General features: G+C 36.5%; 2 long non-coding RNA genes across 11 annotated transcripts in view; one reads left to right on the top strand and one right to left on the bottom strand.

Annotated features, from left to right (window-relative positions):
- LOC144617434 (uncharacterized) overlaps positions 1-21551 on the bottom strand; it is a 728263-nt gene that overhangs the window by 58448 nt on the left and 648264 nt on the right. The window lies entirely within an intron of this gene.
- Positions 1-21551, top strand: part of LOC132683421 (uncharacterized) — a 55479-nt gene that overhangs the window by 21370 nt on the left and 12558 nt on the right. The window contains exon 2 of the long non-coding RNA XR_009612220.3: positions 6518-6736. This is a non-coding gene — a long non-coding RNA (uncharacterized LOC132683421). The remainder of the gene's footprint in view (positions 1-6517; positions 6737-21551) is intronic.

Raw genomic sequence — 21551 nt, forward strand, 5'->3', positions numbered from 1 at the left:
AATCATTTTTATAAGTCTAAAATAAAAAAAATTATTACAGAATATAGGTGTGCATGCATTTAAAAGGAAAACAACTATCAACAAACCAAAAAGCAAATGGTTTCTAAATTTCAATAAAGGAAAGAAAATTTGGCTCTTTCTTTTTGATTTGTTTTTCACTGATTAATTTACTCAATACATATTTATTGACAACCGGTTTTGTGAAACAGGTTGCATAGATGCTGTGCGGGAAACAAAAATGAATAAGAAATAGTCCCTGTCCCCCAGGGAACTTTTAATCTGGTGAACAAGATGAAAGCACACATAAAATATAATGTAAGGTAGAATATGATTAATGTCTCAAGAGAGGGACATTAGGGAAGTAGGGCTTGAACCAGACCTTGAAGAATTTAAACCAGCAGAGATGTGAGGATGACTTTATAAGTAGGTAAAACAGCATATGCTCAGGTTCCATGAGTCGATCACGGTGGAAGTATTGGGATGAAGGCTTGTGTAAGGTAAGGTCATACAGTAGAGGCATCTGGATACAAACCATGAGGTTTAGACATAAATTTGGGGAATACCGGGCAGTTATTTTTTGATTCAGAAAATAGAAATTTTTCTTCCTAGAAGATTAGGCTGTCAATCTGTTGAGTGGCCAGGTATGAGGAAGAGAAAAACTAGCAGTGGGGAGCTGACTTGGGAGGTTGATGCGAGATCACAGGATAGGGGTATCACTTATTGGATTTTGGCTGTGTTAACTAAATGAAGCAGGGCACACTAGATGAATACTATAGTGATAGGAGCTGCTAAAATTTGTCCTAAGTGGGAGTGATGGGAATTGAGTATGGCCTCAAAATTTTAAGTGGGGAAGACAAAAAGATTGGTGGTATTACGAATAGAAAGAGGAAAATCAAATGGAGGAACAGGGTTAGTGGGAAAGATATGAATTTGGTTTTGAGCTTGTTGTATTTGAATTGCTGTTAGTATGTTCAGGTTGAGGACAGCCTCAGAGAGTCATGAAATGGAGGAAGTTGGGAGGAAGAGTTAGAGACAGAGATTTTGGAATCATTTTATTGTAATGATAATTGAACTTTCACAAGGAAATAAGATCTCAAAAAGAGAGAGAAGGCGGTGAGAGAAGAGAACTATGCGCAGAAACTGGACATGTAAGTTTAACAAGATGAACCCCTAAGGGGAGACAGAGGTAGAATCATCAAAAAGATTAAGGGAAGAGTTATAAGGACCAAGAAGGGAAAGAGTTTAAAAAATGAGAGGAGGTCAATAGCAACCAGAAATGTTCATTTTTTAAAGAATGTTCTCATTTAAAAACATCATTTATGTTTTATCTGCATGTTTTTGGTGTTCTATATCTCACATGTGTGATTGTGTTTGGAAGGACATCCGCTAAACTGTTAGTAATGGTTAATGCAGAGGAGTGTCAGGAGGTAGATTTTCACTGTGTAAGTTCATGAAAGTGTATCAGTCAGGATCTCAGGAGGAAACAGATGGCACTTTCAATTAGGATAATCAAGAAGTGTTTAATAACGAGACTATTTACAAACACGTGGAAAAGGTGTTGGGAAAGCACAAAGATTAGTGTAGTATCCCAGGACTAGCAACAGCAGGGGTTGTTAGTGTCCTTAGGCCATATAGATGAGGAGAGGGAGCAATTTCTGGAACTCAGACAGAAAGAATGGTCAAGGGAGGACCACCTTGAGAGGAGATACGACTTTGGTCAGAGAAGCGACAAGCCTGAGGGGACCTCCAGCAAGGAAACTAGGGGAATAAATACCTTAGCCACACACCATCTTCCTGCATCTTGCTGCAGACTGGCCTAACCCAATCAGGAGCTAGATGTCCAGGAACATGTCTATAACAGGGCAGCCTCCTGGGGCATAGCAGCGTGGGCAAGGGTCTGGATGGGCAAAGGAAGATATTTGGCACAAACTGTACTGTGTGACTTTAAAAACATAATTGTGTATTACTTCTCTGGTTTTTTTAAATGTGCGTGTGTGGGTGTGTGCGCGTGCCTTTTTGCGATGCCTATGCATTCACATAATATAAAATTTATAAACTACCTCAGTGTACAAATAATGATTAGAGAAAAATAATCAATAACCAGTCTTCTCAAATAGCTCCTAGACTAGATGGTTTTTTAGTGAGATTTTATAAAATTGTCACGTGATAAATAGTATTTATTTTATATAAATTGCTCTAGGAAAAAAAAAAAAAGAACAGAAGAAGCTGTCCAGTTGCCCAGCTAGTTTGATGAAGCTTACATAATCTTGATATAAAATCAAGACAAAGGATAAAGAAGATATAGAAAAGCATAAACCTACGTCACTTGTGAATATAGGTGCAATCATTTTAAATAATATATTAGCTAACCAAATCCAACAGTTTATTAAAAAATAGCACATATTGATCAAGTAGTATTCATTCCAAGAATGAAAGGATAGTTCAACATCAAAAAAATGTATCAATGTATTTCACTTTAACACCAGACCAAAGAAGAAATATCCTTTGATGATTTCATGAGACACAGAAAGCATCTTATTTGTGATAAAATTTGCAGAATAAAGTATTAATACTTATGATGAAATTTACAGAATATTGGAAGCAACAAAGAACTTCCTGAACTATTTATGAAAAATTTGTGATAGATTCACTGGAATAAATTAGAAGCATTTCCATTGAAACAAAAACACAAGAAAAGGAGGTTTACAATTTCCACTACCAGTTAAACATAACCATTGGAGGTCCTGTCTTTTAAGGTAAGATAAAGACATAAGGCATATTATGATTGTGAGAGATAAAAATCATTATTAGCAGATGATATGATTGTCTATATAGAAAATCCAACTGAATAAACATACTTTGAGTGCTAACAAAAGTTTAGGAAGATTAATAGACAAATCAACTCAAAAAAGCACTTCTTTTAGACAAATTATTCTTATAATAAAAATAAGATATTTTAAGAAATATAAAGCCTTATGCTTTTGGTTTCCTTTAGTAGAATAGAACAGAAATAAGATTTGAGACAATGGAGAGAGATACTGTTTTCATGGTTGGTATGAATTAATCTAGTAAAGTTATCAATCCTCTCCAAGTATACATGCAAAGTAAATGAATTTCTAATCAAAATTCTTAAAGATTTTTGAGGAACATAACAAATTTTAAAATTTATATAATGACTCAAGGCCCCGAAATCTCTAAATAAGTACATAAGGATGATCCAAATATATAGTATCACTCTCATTCATCAGATATTAAGACATACTATAAATGATGATGCTGTTGTCCCAGCAAAATATAAATAGACCAATGAAGCAGAATTCAGAGCTCAGAAATAGATCCATGTATATGTGGTGGCTTATTATATGATAATGGCAATTTTAAAAGGACAAACTGTTTATTAGATATTAGAATAACTGTATCATTATATGGAGAAAAACATAGACCTCTAATACACAAAGGTTGACTCCAGACAGATTAAAGACCTAAATGTTAAGCGATAAATCTATGAAGATAATAGAAGAAAAATGTGAAATAAAATCCTTGTGACCAAGGGGTAGGGAGAGGCTTTTTATTTATTTATTTATTTATTTTTATTAAAAAAAAATTTTTTTTTAACGTTTATTTATTTTTGAGACAGAGAGAGACACAGCATGAACGGGGGAGGGGCAGAGAGAGAGGGAGACACAGAATCGGAAGCAAGCTCCCAGCTCTGAGCCATCAGTCCAGAGCCCGACGCGGGGCTCGAACTCACGGACCGCGAGATCGTGACCTGAGCTGAAGTCGGACGCTTAACCGACTGAGCCACCCAGGCGCCCCAGGGAGAGGCTTTTTAAACAAAATCTCGAAATCACCAATTGTAAGTCAAAAAAGAGCGGGTGGATTTGGCTATACCAAAACCGAGGACTTTGTTCAATGTAATGTGCCACAGATAAAGTTAACAAACCGATGTTAGATTGGGAAAGGGCATCGCAGTGTTTAAAACCAGAAAGGGATAATTTCCAAAATATGTACGAACTCCTTAAATCAATAAGAACGAGGTAGGAAATCAAAGAGAACAATTTGTAAAATTCTTAAGAGGGTAAACAGGTAGTTCACAGAAGAGGCCTAAATGAATAAAAAAATATATGATGAGCTGCTGAAGTTCATTATAAAGAGGTACAATTCAAAGTAGAGCAACCAGGAAATATCGCTTTTTAAGTACTGTATTTGAATGGCAACAATCAGAAGGTGGCTTAGCAAATATTGGAGAGGATACGGGCTTGTGGATCTTTCAGAACAGCTGGGAGGGGTATAAATTGTACAATCCTTCGGGGTATAAATTGTACAATCCTTCTGGAAAGTGATCATATGCATAGCAATCCCTCTCATGGATATCTTTTTCCAGAGAACTGGCAAAACTTTGAGTGGGGCATGTTTCTGGATGTGATAGTACCCGTCCCTAATGAAGGTACATAGATACATCTGAGGTGTCCAATAAGCGAATTTAATTAATAAGTAAAAATACAGTGGGTGCATGCTATGAAATGCTATGCAGCAGTAAGAAGCCAATGAGCTAACTGATCATGGAGAAAGTTAAAAAAAACATTAATCATGAAAGAAAAAATAGGAATGAGAATTACAGCACAAATACTATTTATTTATCCTTTTTTTAATGTTTATTTATTTTTGAGAGAGACAGAGACAGAGCATGAGTCGGGGAAGGGCAGAGAGAGGGGGAGACACAGAATCCAAAGCAGCTCCAGGCTCTGAGCTGTCAGCACAGAGCCCAACGCGGGGCTCAAACTCACAGACTGTGAGATCATGACCTGAGTGAAATCGGCCGCTTAACAACTGAACCACCCTGGTGCCCCAATATTATTTATTTAAATACGATGTACATAATTGTATACAAAACCACTATACCTGTTTTATAATGCTTCACACATTTAAAGATACATAGCAATCTCTTTAAAATAGGTGAATGAGAGGAAATGAGAGTGAAAATTAAAGAGTGAAATAAAGTGAAGAAAAGGGATCTTGCACGGACCCATGATGATAACACACTGAGAAACTGAGACAACAATTAAATCAACCTGCTGTCTGTGCACCTAAGTTTCAAAAACAAACAACAACAATAACAATGAACCAACCATTTAGGTGGTTTTCAATCTTTTGCTACAACGGCTATGTCTGTCCTATATCATTTTGTAATAACAAATGCAACATTTTTCTTGTACTATGCATTTCTGGGGGTGTCTCCTCTACTCCTGTTCTTTCCTAAGACAGGCTCACGGTATTCCAACCAGAGAGGTAAAATTATAATTATGTGCCTACCTACCACCCAGGGTGTTTACGTGGCCTCATAACTGATCTGGAGGTTCAGTGATCTGAGAGACAAACTTCACCGGCTTTCAAACATTTTGGTCTCGGGAATCCTTGATACTCTTAAAATCATTGAGGATTCCAAAGAACTTGTGTTATTTACCACATTAGAAATAAAAACTTTAACTATTTAATAATTTAAAAAAGAATCACAAGACCACAAAATGTTAACATAATATTTAACGATGAAAAATGATTATATTTTGCAACACAAACAGTGAGAAGAGTGGCATCATTCTACATGTGTAACAATCTCTTTAATGTCTGACTTAATAGAAGACAGCTGGGTTCTCATATTTGCTTCTGCATTTCATCTCTTGTGAAATGTTGTTTTGATTGAAGTGTATCTAGAAAATCCAGCTTCACACAGACATGTCGTTGGAAAAGTGAGGAGTATTATAACAGCCTTTTCAGATCGTCGTGGATATTTTTCTTTGATACTGCACCAAAGCTCGACAAGTGGTTAGTTTCTTAAAGGTTATTTTCAATGTGAAATCTGAAAGTACTATCAATGAACTTTTTGTAGTTTGTTATATTAAAATCCATAGGCACGTCTTGGACTTTGATGAATCTTTTACCCGTGCATGATTTTGTAATTTCACATACTGGTCTTTTGGAAATTGTTGGTTCATTGAGTTGTGCATATCATTATACAATATAAAAAAAAATCACATTCATTAATTATGACACCGATGTCGTAAGAAGAGCACTTAAGCATTGGGAAGCTGTGAAGTTCACAGTGACGGATACAAGTTTTCCAAAATTTTAATTCTTACTTGAAAGCTCAAATTTTATCATTGGCAACAATGCTGTCATTTTTTCCCCCTTGAGGTTACGGATTCACTTTGTTTATTTTCGAGAAAACACCAAATATTCAAGTCTGAATAAACCATGGTTTGTTTGCCAATTGTTCTTTCAAATAGAAATGGTGTTTGGTGAAACAAGGTGCAAGTGAGTAGTCTGGTCTGCAACTCAATGGCTAAAGTATGAGGAAATACCCGTGCTTCTCTCTTCAGTCAGTATGCATGAAAAGTGCTTCATGCACTTTTTGTTAACATAGAATAGTAAAAAGACTCATACTCAAGGGTTGAACTTTAATAAAATCAATAACTTCTACTGATTCATCAAGGACTTTTTTTTAACGTTTATTTTTGAGAGAGCACAAGCAGGGGAGGGGCAGAGAGAGAGGGAGACACAGAATCTGAAGAAGGCTCCAGGCTCCCAGCTGTCAGCACAGAGCACGACGACGCGGGGCTCAAACTCCAGAACCCTAAGATCATGACCTGAGCCGAAGTTGGAAGCTTAACCCACTGAGCCACCAAGGCCCCCATCAAGGACATTCTTAAATGAAACTGGCTTTCCTCCCTGCACCGTGGTGAGTGACAATGCTAGGAGGGTTTTGTGTGACTGTCTTGATATATGCTAGGGTGGAAGCTGTTTTGAGAATTCTCAAATTCAAACACCCTTTCTCAGCTTCCTTCTCTTCCCACTCCTTACAATTGAAGAAGCGTTACTGAATTAGTAGAGTTTGACTTGAGATACAGAACAACATCTGGGAGGAAGACCCAGAAGTTACCGGAGAAAGAGGGGAGGGAGGAATAAGAAAGAGAAAGAGAGAGAGAGAGAGATTTGAATTATATTCCCTAGTCTGACTGTATTGTAGTTTTAGAAATCTCCATGTCAGAACTTATTTTTAACCTTTGAGTGTCAGAGTGGGGAAAGTATTTCTAACAATGATTTCAGAAACTATATGATAAAAAATGCCTTTAAAAAAGCAATTCTGCATGACAATAACCATTTCATAAAGTCAAAAGACAATATTTGTGACTTATGTCAAAGGACTAACCTCCTTAATGTATAAAGAACTCCTGGCTATGGGAGAATAATGGATGGAGCTTATAAACATATTTTACAGAAAAGGAAATATGAATCGCTCTTTCACATGAAAAGATGCTCAACTTCACTCTTTATAAGTGCAAATTAGAGCTACAATAAAGTACCATTTCCCACTTATCGAATCAACAAAATCTTTAAATTTGATAATATATTGGCAAGACTATAGAGCAAAGGATATTACTGTACAGTGCTTAGAAGAGTATAAATGGTTATATCCCCTGTAGAGGACAATTTAGAAGTATCTCTCAAGATTGCAAATTACCCTTTGCCTCAGCAATTCCACTTGTGGGGAATTTTTCTTACAGAAGGACTTGCACATGCATTTATGTGAAATTGCATTTATACAAAGTTTTCATTTTATTTTTGTTTTTTCATATTGGTTGTATTTGTAAAAGTTTAGAAATAACTAACTGTCTGTTAGTATGGAACTAATAACAATGATTGCATGTTGAAGGAGTTAATGGCAATGAGGCATATCAGGTCAGGAACAGGGAGGGAGACTTCACTGTGTATCTGTCTTTATATACTTTATTTTGAAAAAAAAAATTGAGTATATTATTCAGTTTTTAAAGGCTCAAAAAAATTCTCTATATCACCTAGCAAGTACTAAATTTCTCCTTTCTGGTTACTAAGATAGAAAATAGGAAGAAGAGGAATCCCTCTGTTTTCTGCTGAAGTGAAATTGAAATTATGTAGGGTATCTTATTTTCAGTAGTCACCTAATGCATATTGATTGGATGAATGAAACAAATGGGTAATGACATTGTATTGCTATTAGGTAGATTTTCTGATAACGGTGCACACAAAAGATAAAATTCACTTTTAGTTCCATTATCTTTTCTCTTTGGGACATTAATCTTCTTTCCTACCCTTCTTTCCTTCCTAGTTCTTTTCATTTTCATAAACGTGAGTTTCCACGCATGCACCACTACCTAGACCTGAATAAAAGCATATTTGAAGGAAGAAACATTCCATGTGAATGGGCACATGTCTGTAAGAGATCCTGGTGGTTCTGAATTATGCCCATTTTCTTTTACAAACTATATAACAGGGTCTATATTATGCCAAATAAATGGACTGGAAACTGAAAATTTTATTTAAAACTCTGTGTACATGAAGACAGAAACTGGATTGCTAAACTCTAGGACAAGGCCCAGAGTTTGAGATTTTGTAATTGACCCATTGATTTCTGAATGTGCATACTTTTCCTATGTCTAACCAATTGCTTGGTCAGAAAACATTCCATAAGAACTTAGAGTCCAGTAAATCAAAATATATACTTACTGCACTGTAAAGTAATATAATGTAATATAATACAATATAATATGTTATAATAATGTAATATAATATATATTTAATGTGTGTCAAGAATAAGAATAAAAAGCTTCTTGTTTTCTCAAACTCTTATGAACTATTATACATAATACAAATTATTATAAACTCCTATTGTCACATACTGTAATTACCATAAATTTTTCACCTACTTTGTTATTTTTTTAAGGATTTTTTTAATGTTTATTTATTTTTGGGAGAGAGAGACAGATTGTGGGTGGGGCAGGGGCAGAGAGAGAGGGAGACACAGAATCTGAAGCAGGCTCCAGGCTCTGAGCTGTCAGCACAGAGCCCAAGGTGGGGCTCAAACCCACGAACCGTGAGATCATGACCTGAGCTGAAGTCGGATGCCTAACCATCTGAGCCACTCAGGCACCCCTAAAGATTTTATTTTTAAGTAATCTCTATATCCAACGTGGGGCTCAAAACTACAACCCCAAGTTCAAGTGTCACACACCGTACCCAATGAGCCAGGTAGGTGTCCCTCACCTACCTATGTTTTGGTTTTTTTCCCCCTTATAACTATAAAAAACAGAAGTTCAAAATACATTTACATAGTATCAATTTTTTAAATTAATTTATTTATTTTGAGAGAGAGAGAGAGTGATAGAGAGAGAAAGAGTATGCATACGAAGGGGAAGGGCAGAGAGAGAGGAGAGAGAGAGAATCCCAAGCAAGCTCCACACCGTCAGCACAGAGCCTGACATGGGGCTCGATCCCATGAACTGTGAGATCATGACCTGAGCCAAAATCAAGAGTTTGATGCTTCACCTACTGAACTACCCAGTTGCCCCCATTGTGTCAAATTTCTGACATGTAATTGGAAAACAGAGCAAAGATGCAATTCAGTTTGTTTGATGAACAATTCTACAGTATGACATATGTCTTTAGGGGCATATACACGTGTTAACACAAAATAATCCATCCACCACTTTTTTTAAAGCTTGCATTGATGAAAAAATGTGTATTTATAAATGACATAATTGTAGCCATTTGTTTTTGATACACCTCCATGATTAAATTATTCCTTGGAAACCAATTTGACAATAAATTTCATATATTGAAAAAAAATAAAATAAAATAAAAATGATTCCTTAATTTTCTAAGTAAAAATTATTATCCTAAAGACTCTTAACTTTAATAACTAACAAAATTCAGGCCAATACTCTCTTAAATTGATTCCACATGATGGGATCAAATTACTTCATTTTTATTTTATTTTATTTTATTTTATTTTATTTTATTTTATTTTTAAAGGTTATTTTTTTTTTTTTCGAGAGAGCATGTGCATGTAAGGGGGGAGGGGCAGAGAGAGAGAGAGAGAGAGAGAGAGAGAGAGAATCCCAAGCAGTCTCCACTCTCAGAATGGGGCCCAATGCATGGTTCCGTCTCCTGACCACGAGATCACAACTTGAGCCCATATCAAGAGTCAGACACTTAACCGACTGAGCCACCCAGGCATTTTTATTTAAATTTAAATGTTCTATTTGGAAAATTAGGAGATCGACCTTTATAGTTAGAAGAAAAATCAGAAATAATTCTAATGGGGAGGGTATTCATTTTTATCTTTACTGTGTGGCATAGAAATTTCTGGGAAAAGGCATCATTTCAAACTTGGAGGCATCACTGCTCCATTTCCACATATGGTTGGAATGAGAATTCCCCTTCAGTGACTGCCTCCCGTTCACACATGGGAGGAGCCAGAGCACAGCTATGGAGAAGTCTGTCAAAGGTTTTTTTCATTACTAGCAGAAAAGTTACATTGTCTGCCTGCCCGAAAATGTTTACGGAAACTTGTGATTTCTACATCTGGGGTTCATTTCTGAGAGTGCATGCAAATCAAACTGTTGAATAGGTAACAGCTATTTTACTACCCTACAGACCCAGCTTGAGCTCTGAGATACAATGGCAACACATCTCCCAAGTTCTTCAACACGGTTGAAAAACCTCAAAATGGTTTATCCACTGAGAAGTGTTGGAAGCTCTTAAAAGTTACTATTTAAGAACAGGATAGAGTTCCTCATTTCTAAAATAGCTTTATTAAAATCTCACCTAGAAGCACATGTATGATTTTTTTGTGTGTCTTAAGAACATATGACTATTTTGGTCAGCAAAGCCTAATAATTTAATCTAACATTTTAAATAAAGGCAGCAAAATTTTCACAAATATCTTTCAAATGCAATTCCTAAAATAATTGGTATGTCTAAACTTGGCATTATCTATACAAGTGGTTCCTTAGTAGTGATTCATGATTCATCTTTTCACCCATTTATGGTAAAATAGGAATATTAAGACAACATGGTGCATTTTTCATCATTAAATTGGTTCACTTTAAATTAGGACTATCCTTTACACTAAGATTATGTCACATCCTACTTTTAAATGTTTAAAATGTCCATTCGTTTATTGCATAACAGTGTTGATGGATAATTGTTTTTAACATATGTTTGGTGGCAGTTTTCTGTAATCTCTCTAGGTTTTTGAAATTTTTATTAGTTTTTTTTAATTAAAAAAAATTTTTTTAAGTGTTTATTTATTTTTGAGAGAGAGAGAGAGAGAGAGAGAGAGAGCACAAGAGAGGGAGGTGCAGAGAGAGAGGGAGACAAAGAACCTGAAGCTGGCTCAAGGCTCTGAGTTGTCAGCACAGAGTCCGACACAGGGCCTGAACTCAGGAACTGTGAGATCATGGCCTGAGGCTGAAGTCAGACACCTACTGACTGAGCCACCCAGGCACCCTGAAATTCTTATCAGTTTTTAAATGCAGAAATGTAGGAAATGTATTTCCTACAATATTAAAACATCCACATAAAAAGTGAAAATTCAGGAATTAGTGCCTCAAAATATTTAATTTACTAAATATGTTTCCCTCAAGACATGAAGATATTTGCTTTATTTGTTTTTTTAAGTTTATTTATTTATTTTGACAGAGAGAAAGAGAGAAAGCGCACGCACGAGTTGGGGAGGGGCAGAGACAGAGAGAGGGAGAGAGAATTCCAAGCAGGCTCCGCACTGTCAGCGTGGAGCCTGATGTGGGTCTCAATCCCACGAACCGTGAGATCATGACCTGAGCCCAAGTCAACGATCGCACCCTCAACCAACCAAGCCACTCAAGCATCCTGAGACATTTGCTTTAGATCAACAATTAATATAATTGGCTATATACACAAAAATTAACTAGTGAATAAATCTACTCAAACGGTCAACAAATAACATGGGGTGAATTTGAAAGGGAGTTAAAAAAGTATAAAAAGTGACCTTAGCCTGGGATAGGTGGGCTAAGGAAGAAGCTAACAGATTGCAAGGTCACACTTGCCATGATGGTGAAATTATTTTCTAGTCTTGGCTTTAAGAAATGAGATATTACGTTGAGCCAACTAAATCTAGGATTAAACAGAGGAGATGATCACTTTTGCAAACTTGATGAATTAAGAATGGTGTGAGCAGTGGGTGATTAATGAGGGCCCAAAGGTAATTAAAACCTGTACTACGAACTCTTTGCCTGTCTTATTTGTTGCTCTGGTCCCAGTGCCTGGAAGGTTCTCTGTAAATATTTGGTGAATGAAGAACATGAAAGAAGAAAGAGAAGGTAGCTGCTGGGAAAGCAACAGTGGAGAATTGTGCAGAACACCAAGAAGATGAATTTTAGGAATAGCTAATCAATTCAGAGTTTTTTGAAGGCCTCTTTTAATCCAGGCAACATAATCTTATTTGCTATCAATTGCTCTAGCAACCACAGTATGGATGGTGATATTCAGAATTATTTACTTAAAAAGATTTTGTATTGGCCAACAGCTGCTACTACTGGAATTTACATGATAACTAGAAGACTAGGAATTCTGTGGTTTAAGATGGTCCTAAATCCCTTAGTAATTCTAAAGCTTTAGTGATCTTTTTCTTTATGTGAAGAATTTCACTTGTAGTTACATATTTATGGGCCTAAGATCATTATTAGCTCCTTAAAATCACCAATAGAGTTGGAAAGCAATTTCAAAGACAATCTGTATCATCTTTCCTGCTTATAAAAATGAATTTTCAAAGATGCTATTGACATTTTGCACCGTATTACATCAGGCCTACTTTCAGATAGCATATACTTACCAAAAACAAACGGCTTATTATTGGTGCTTAGAAGTTATTTGGCCAAAGGGCCAAAATTTGGTAAGGAAAATGTATGAGAGAGGTTCATGAAAATTTACCATTTTGTCAGATTAGCTTTTTTGAAGTATGATTACATATAAGATTTTGATTTTGTTATTTCTCTTTATAGGACTTAATTTCCCCATAAACCGAAAGAGATACCATTTCATGGGCTATTGCCATAAGAGAATTGCACTGGCATCTTCATGATTTAAGTCTCAAATATACAAAAGCACAGATGGTTTTAACAAATAAAAAATTTTGGTGTCTACTATATATGTGATAAGTAGCCAACACAGGGCTATTTCTGTGGGATATTAGAATTTTGGACAGTAAATTTGCTGTCACTAGTTCATCTCATGTTAACATATTTTTGTGTCTCCTCCCCTGTTTCAACGCATGCGGTACAGCACTCACTAATTATTTCTATTGTGTGTGCTAGACATTTGAAAGTGTGTGGTCTCACAAACTATGAGGCAGACTGGAATTCTTTACAGCATAAAGTTAGTGACATAGAGTTGCTTCAAATCATAGCCACTACCCTGGTAGCCAAAAGAAATGCAGTGATATACTAAAGGCTCTTTCCTTTCCTATGTATGATTAAATGTTCTCAAAAAACACTTCCAAAATGATCTCTCTCATTCAGCAAAGGAACTTGACTTTGCAAAGTATGTATCGTTTTCCCAAAGGCTTTGTGCTTGTGAAACTTGTGCGTACCTGCACAAGAATGTATGTCCCATAATTGTTTTAAAAAATCACGGAGGCAAAAAAAACCCCACTTTATCAAATGATCAGTGATGATACCATTTTACCTATTCAACATGTTTTAGATGTCTTGTTTGTGATTCTGCCGTTTCTCCATCTTTGCCATCTGGGGTCCCCCAGCCAGTGGGCCTCACCGATGTCTCCTTCCTGTGGTTTACTCAGGCTTGCACGGAATGTACACCAATTCGCTGTTTATTCCCTCATCTGGGGACTGCTCTCCCCCCCTGACTCTGGTTGTCTTGGGTGGGAGAGCATCTTATTTCTAACATATAATGTCTCTATGCACGAAGGAGGCACTGGGGCTGACGTTACCCACCGCATTTTCCCCATTCTCCCTTCACTGCTGCTGCTTTTTTGAAGACCATTCCCTATGTCACCTTTCACTCAAGAATGCTTTGCTAGTTTGGAGAGATTTATGACTGTATGTCTAAACTCAAATAAAAGGAGCAAGTATGCTAATGAATCTTAATAGGGACTGTGCAATCATTTTCTCACGAGTTTTAAGCAACACGTTCCTAGACTCTCTAAAAATAGAGCACGTATCACACAAACAGCTTATATCCAGCAAATGATCATTTAATCCAATCATAAATTATGGAGCCTTGTTATAAGCACTCCTCCTGTGTCCTCCCTTTTCTGGGCTGAGGAAAAGTCGGCACGTCCCGGAAGGAGGTGGAGACCTGAGAAAGACAGGGTCTTGTCCCACTCTATCCTTAACGTTGAGCCTCCGGAACAGGAGTTACTCATGTGTGTGCAGAGAATAAGTAATCTATGTCTGAGGACATTTTTTTTTTTTCATGTTAAGTTAAATTGTAGCCAGCTGCTCCAGCTGTTTTCATTTCACATTTGAATGTTTACTATTTTACTGAGCTGGGAAAGCAGCTATTGAGTGTTGCATGTATCATTCTAAAAAAGGAACTTTTTTTTGTCCTTAATAGCTACAGCACCAGAACTGTCCAGGAGGTCAGAGACTATGTCTGTCTTATTCAACACTGAATTTACAGAATCTAAACTGGTATTTGGTACCTTGTAGGTGCTCATAATATATCTAAAAGAATAAAGAATTGCTCTCCTAATTGATAAAATAAGTAATGATGTCTACATAGTGTAATTGTAACTGTGTGAAGGCAAAACATTAAATTGCCTTGCAATATATGATACAAATATTAAAGACTATATAAAGCCTTTTTATTGTTGATTGGCTTATTTACTTTACTAGTTTTTAAATCTTGGAGTCTGAGAGCATTTATAAGAGGAATGTTCACAGCAGTTTTACTTTTGGAGGCCTTGTCCATCCATTATTTTGATCTAACCAACCAGACTCTTTCCTAGAGGTCAACATTCAAAATGTAGAAAGTTTCTTCTCCCATCCTTAATCGCTGGCCACCTAATTCCCCTCCTCACAGCTGATGTTATTAGTTTCTTGTGTAGTTTCTCAGCTACTTTAAATTTAGCTTTTGTAGAGCTTTCTATATAAATTTCTATAGAGCTTCTTCTTTTTCTATGGCTCCATATTCTGTTGCATGGATCGCCTATAGTTTATTTAAACAATTCCTCCATAATGAGCATTTAAGTCATTTCCAATATTTTACAATATATTTTCCAGTATATTAGAAACAATGATACCACAAATAATTTTGTATATGTGTCATTCTGTACACATGTATTTCATCAGGATAAATTCTTGGCTATAGAATTATTATTCTATATTTTCCAAACTGCCTAAAGGATAGGTCTCAATTATTTTTTCTTAACAATTTGCTTGACTCAAACTATTCTACAAGCAGATTTTTTCATAGTCTATAGTCACACCCTAGAAAATTGAATTATACAGTCCATAAGTGGAATAAGCAACCATGTCAGTGGAGGGATTTAAGGAGCCTTGAGTGTCCTACCAGTGCAAATATCTGGAAGTCACCAGCCTGTCACAGTGTCATTCAAGGAAATCCAGAGGCTTTCTGTATGACAATCATACCCAATGCTTTCTTTTGTTGTTGTTGTTGATTTAATAACTAGTTACTAGTATTCATATCTTGATAAACTATAAAATCCCTCTCTGATGCTTTCTTTTTTCTTGTGTATACTTCCTCTTTATCTACTGACAGACTGAGGTGACATCCCAGGGCCTTTTTACTATTAAACATGTGGAATGTTCAAATTACACATAATATGATTCTGGGAGTTGGGGGGAGACAGGGAGGGAAGGAGGGAAAGAGAAACTTAATTCTTCACAATTTTGTGGTTAAAATGCCCTGGAAGATTCTAAATTTTCACTGTGCACCTGCACAGTTATTGTTTGTGAACTTGTTCCTGCTGATGGGGTTAATTTTGTCTGGGCAGATGAATGTCACTCTGAAAAAAAGAGAGCATTGTGTTCTATGGACACATGCTGACCCCGACCTGAAAGTGCTGAACATGAGACAGGAGTAGGAACTCTGGTCTCACTTAAAAAAGTTGAAGGTTAACTTAAAATCAATCATTTCTGTTTAGACTAAATAGTAAGTTTCTCAATTGTGGTCATCCAAGAAGAAATTTTTTTCCTGTAAGGTTTACAGTATTTGTTAGCTGCTTTTCTTTTTCCTTGAAGGTTAGTCATATCTCAAGAAAACCAGATACTGCCTCGGAGAGTAGAATGGGAGTTGGGGAGGTGCAAGAAAAGTAAGATAAGAGCAGGTGAAGCAGACAGGGACCTCCACAGAAAAAAAAAAAACGTTAAGAACAGAGAAGTAGGACGGCAGGAATATACAACTTATCTAATATATAATATATTAAAGTTTAGTGGCTTCCGATATTAGTGAATTACAGGGCATTCCTGCAGCCTGGCCACACTAGCACTAGGGGAGGTTGAACTCAGCAGCCACAATATACCAACCCACTCGGCACTGGTTGGATGAGAGAACCGTGTTCATAAGGCAGCCAATGCCTAGTCAGTATAATCACTTTGCTTTAAATGTGCTTAGCACAGAACTAGGGGCTCCATATCTGCATGGATGACTTTCTAACCCTTCTAAAAGCAAAGTGCTCTATGAATATGATTTTATGTGCTCCTGAGCCACTGGTTTTAAATTATTCCCGTGTTGCAAATGAGACATTAAGCATCGTGGAAAACTCAAGAACATGAGCAAATAAAAAACAAGGTTTGGTGGCCGGGGGGGGGGGGGGGGCACCTGGGTGGCTTAGTCGGTTCCACTCTTGATCTCAGCTCAGGTCTTGATCTCAGGGTTGTGAGTTCGAGCCCTGCCTTGGGCTCCACACCCGGTGTGGAGCCTACTTTAACAAGCAAGCAAGCAAACAAACAAACCAAAACAAAACAGAAAACAAGGCTTTAGATAGAATGAGATTATGAACATAATACTCTTACTTTCTACTTTTCACTGGTAGTGAATTTCTATCACTGAATTCTAGTGACTCTTCCTATGAAAAACATTTTTTCCTTTTCTTCTTGATAGTCTGTGTATGTTTGTTGTCAAATATGAAAAAAATAACTGTGATAGAAGAAGGGAGAAAGCTTTTGAGATCTGTGATTTCGGTTTATGTAAAGCTGCTTTACAAGCAGTTTCTTGTTGGGTCAACAAGCCTGTGTGTATTTTGGCATAAAACAGAGTGCTAGTGCCTAATCCACTCAGAATAACCCTTTCAGGGGTGTTGAGATACCCAAGCGATGAACTGACAGCAATAGAGGAGGATGAAATATTAGAAGAAAGGTGTCAGCCATCAAGAAAAGCTGCAAAAACTGGATTCCCTGGTTTGTAGACTTGCTATTTTCTATCTAGATGGTTATTGGATTTTCTGTTGTAGCTTTCAGAGAATCTCTTTCTCTTAGAAAAGTATTATGTACTTATATCAACACAGCAGTATGGTGTCATGAAAAGAGCATAGACCTTGGGAAATCAGGTAGGTCTGAGTTTGAGTCCCATCTCTACTACTTTTTTTTTTTTTTAAGATTTTATTTTTAAGTAAACAAGTAATCGCTACACCCAACATGGGGCTCGAACTTACAACCCCGAGATCAAGAGTTGCATGCTCTACCTATGGAGCCGGCCAGGCCCCCCTCTGCTACTTTTTGGCTGTATAAATGTAGACTAATTTCTTCATGTCCCCATACCTCAGCTTCCTCATCTGTGTTAAAGAAGACAGGAGTTATAATTTGTACTCTTTGTAAGGACTATGTAGGGTAATTTACGTTACCATCTTCCACAATGTCTGAACAGGACTCCTTAGGTGTTAGTTCTCTCTAGACTGTCCTCCTCCTGACTCCACAGATAAAGGCAATTGAAGCATTAATAAGCATGTATATACATTCCAGAAAGCATTTAAGGTGATTATAATTTGGTGATTGGACCCAATGGTTTCCAGGAAGTTTGAGAATGAGTAAGTTATTTTTCCTCTTTCATGAGAGACTTTTTAGAGTAATAAAGTTTACTTTTTCTTTCTCTCACTCTGTGCATTATAATGGACTGTCTTCGGAAAGAGTGGCCTCAAAACGTACTGACAAATTGTACAGCATTGTGCATGTACTAAATGTCAGTAATTTTATGTATTGTATCACAAATAACAAAGAAAACAGTAGAGACAGCCATTATTTTTTCTTTAAAAAAATATATTGGCAAAGCCAGTGGTTACAGGTAAATAGCACCTATTCATCCATTGTTTTATAGCTCACATGAACAGCTGATACAAATACAAAAAATTAATGGCTGAAGAGTTTAGAACTCTTTAAGAACTCATTTGCTATAAAGATGTTTATCATAGAACTATTTATTAGAGTGAAATATTGAAAGCAGCCTAAATGGCTCATGTTAGGAAAATGAGTAGCAACAATAATCCTTAAGATTTATTGAATACTTAACTATGTACCAGACACACTTTTAAGTATTTTACATGTATTAACTCATTTAATTCTTAATATAAAACTATGGTAGGTAGTACTACATTTACAGTACATGGTAGATATTATTCACATTTTACGGGTATGAAAACAGGCACAGAGGTGTTAGTAAATTGCTCAAATTCACACAGCTGGTAAATGGAAAAGCAGGATTCCTGCCTAGGCATGTGATTTTGGAGCCCAAATTTGATGTATTGAGATAATGTAATATTTTTCAATCATAAAATTCTGCCTCAAACATTTTATGATGACACAAAAATGATTATGATATAACATAGCAAAAAAATGTAGGATAAGAATTATATGTGCAATATATTCTCAACTTTGGAAAAAAAATCTATGGAAGAAAGACTGAAAGAAAATGTTTATGATAGTTATCTCTGGAAGAGTAGGTCATGATTATTTATTTTCTCTTGTGTATATTTTTTGATACCTTATGAATTTCTTCAATTAACTTACATTCACTTTATATTCAGAAAAAATAAACTATTTATAATAGCATCTCATTTACTTCGCATTTTTATGAATCTCTAAATTATTCCACATAAGTGAAATATTGTTTTAGTTTTAGAAAGGAACATCGTAAGGTGATTTAATTCAGTTTTCCAGCCAGTGCTTACATCTATTTAACGATGCCCATATTAAGAGGCTTTTAAGTTATATTTGAATACTCTTTTGTTGATGGGAAACTGACTACTTCTCAAGGCAGTGCAATTCACTTATAAATATATTTTACTCTGAGAATTCCAAGTCTAATATTTTATGAAAAGAACCTTTTATTTTAAATTTTTAGTAGGCTCCACGTGCAAATGGGGCTCAAACTCATGACCCTTAGATCTAGAGTCACATCTTCTACCGACTGAGCCAGCTAGGCACCCCTTATTTAAATTTCTTCTAAATTTTATGCATGCTGGTCAAATTATCTGCCACCGATTCTAGACCCCAACTTTGGAAAGAGGACCTTGTTATCCAGGGTAGTCTATTACTGCCTGAACTTAGTCCCTGAGATATCATTGCGTATCCAGTCCCCAACCACTTTCTGGTCTGTTGGTCTGTGAGGATCTATTACTCATATTCTTCTTCTTTCTTTATGACCATGCCTGGCTATCTGATTTTTATGCCTAAGCAAGCCATGGTATCTGCTGCCCTAAACTGGATCAGTTAGCAACCATTGCCGTTCAGGATAATGTTCTTCTTAAATAGAACATATAAAACTTATTGTTATTATGAATAACTTCCACTGATTGAGGTCCACATGGCCGGCACAGTACTGGACCTTTTAAAAACATGGCCACAATTCGTCATTATAATTAACCTTAGGTAGGTATTCTTCCTATTTTGCAGGTGGTGCTAATGCTAATAATGTTTAGCGGGATTAAATAATTTACCCCAGATCACAAACCTAGTGAACGGCAGAGTTAGGGCTGCAACCTATGTCTTTCTGATTCCATTGTCAATGTTCTTTCTATGTCACTACACTGCTTCTCTACTTCAATTATAACTTTCTTCTTGATGACTCAAGATCATAATGATGAACATCGGTTATTGTGCTGTGCTGTATAACAGTGGTGTCTTCAGAAGCTATAGGTTTATAGGCCACAGAGACTGTGTTTTGTGATTCTTCTGTCTATTCTTTCATAATGAGGCTATCAGGGCCTCTGTAGCTCATGAGTGTGCTAAGCCCATTATATTTCCTGATATACAACTTTTTATTTCTACGGACTATGGCTAGTGTTAGTTAACTGAATGTGTTAATGAGTTGCATTTCAAGGAAGATTCAGTAAGCTTTGAGGGAAAGTTTAAGGGGCTTCTTTTTTGTGTCTTCTATGAATGGGTGTGCCTTGCCACTCAGAGACTCAGGTCCAGGCTATGTTCCGTGTAGCCGAGCTTGCCAAATAAGTGAGATGAGGCAGGTTTTTAAGCAGTCTGCTAAAATCCTATCAAGTTGTAACCCAGTGAATTTGATTTTATGAATATGCTTATCTGATCAAACGTCTGTTAAATGCAGGAAAATATCGTTTGTCCATATCTCCTTGCCTGCCATCACCTCTTCTCTGAATCTTATTTTTATCCTTGCTTGTCTTTCAGTAGGATGGCTATACATCCCTGTTTGCCAAGACCACCCTGGAACACTTTAACTACATAGCAATGCTGATTGTGTGGGGCTCCCTCTGTGTTGGTCTGTCCACTGGAGGATGAGACACTTGGTATTTTAAGAACTTCGTACTCAAGAGTAATTGTAAAGATTTTTTTCTTGCCCCCTTCTTCCTTAGAATCTTTTGGGCTTTGAAACATTTGCTTTTTTTTCCTTAGAGAAATAGGAGGGTACAACATCTACTATTTTATGAATCTTTAACATTTAAAAAATATTGTCATCTTTCCTTTACAAATTATGAAGACCTCTTAAGGACTATGAGATAGTCCACTAGACCACCACCATTTTGAACCAGTATTTTGACTGCTTTATAATTTATGTAAGATATCAGGCCAATCTAGTTATTCATCTTCTTAGCAGCACAGTGCTAGAGTAAAGCCTCTTTCTTAAGAGAAGTGAATGAAAAATTTAGTAGCTAAGAGAGAGAAAGAGAGGGAAAGAAGAAGGATGAGGAAGAGGGCAAGGAAGAAGAAAGGAGGGCAGAGTAAAGATTCCAAGGGGCCTGGCTTCTGGCATTACCAGACATAAGCTGAGCTCAAGTTCAAATTGATCTAGATAGAATGAGAAGAATGGAGACCATGTGTAAATGATACCAATTATCCTAACGAAAACTCACTTATTCAGTCCAGATTCAAACTATTTCAAAATAACCAGATCTATACTATCGTATAATCATAAATTAACTTGATGCTATCTTGTTTGTTTTGTGCAGATCAGTAAGTGATTTTCACAAAAACGCACATAATTTTCAGGTTTACTGTGCCATTTTGAGATTGAAATATGAAGAAAGTGCTACATGATGGTGATGAAGATCTTGACCTCATTAGGCCATATTCAGCCACTCCCAAGTGTGGCCACATTCAAGTAGCTACTGCCATCTTCCAGAGTCAAGGGAGACAGGGCACAGGGCACAGGGAACTTTGGGAACAAGAACAACAACAATACCACTGTCAAGTGCCTACTGTGTGCCAGACATTCTTCTGGGAGCTGTACATACTCTCCTCTGAACAACCCTG

This window comes from Panthera onca, chromosome C2 (assembly GCF_046562875.1).
Source record: "Panthera onca isolate mPanOnc1 chromosome C2, mPanOnc1 haplotype 2, whole genome shotgun sequence".
Lineage (NCBI taxonomy): Eukaryota > Metazoa > Chordata > Mammalia > Carnivora > Felidae > Panthera > Panthera onca.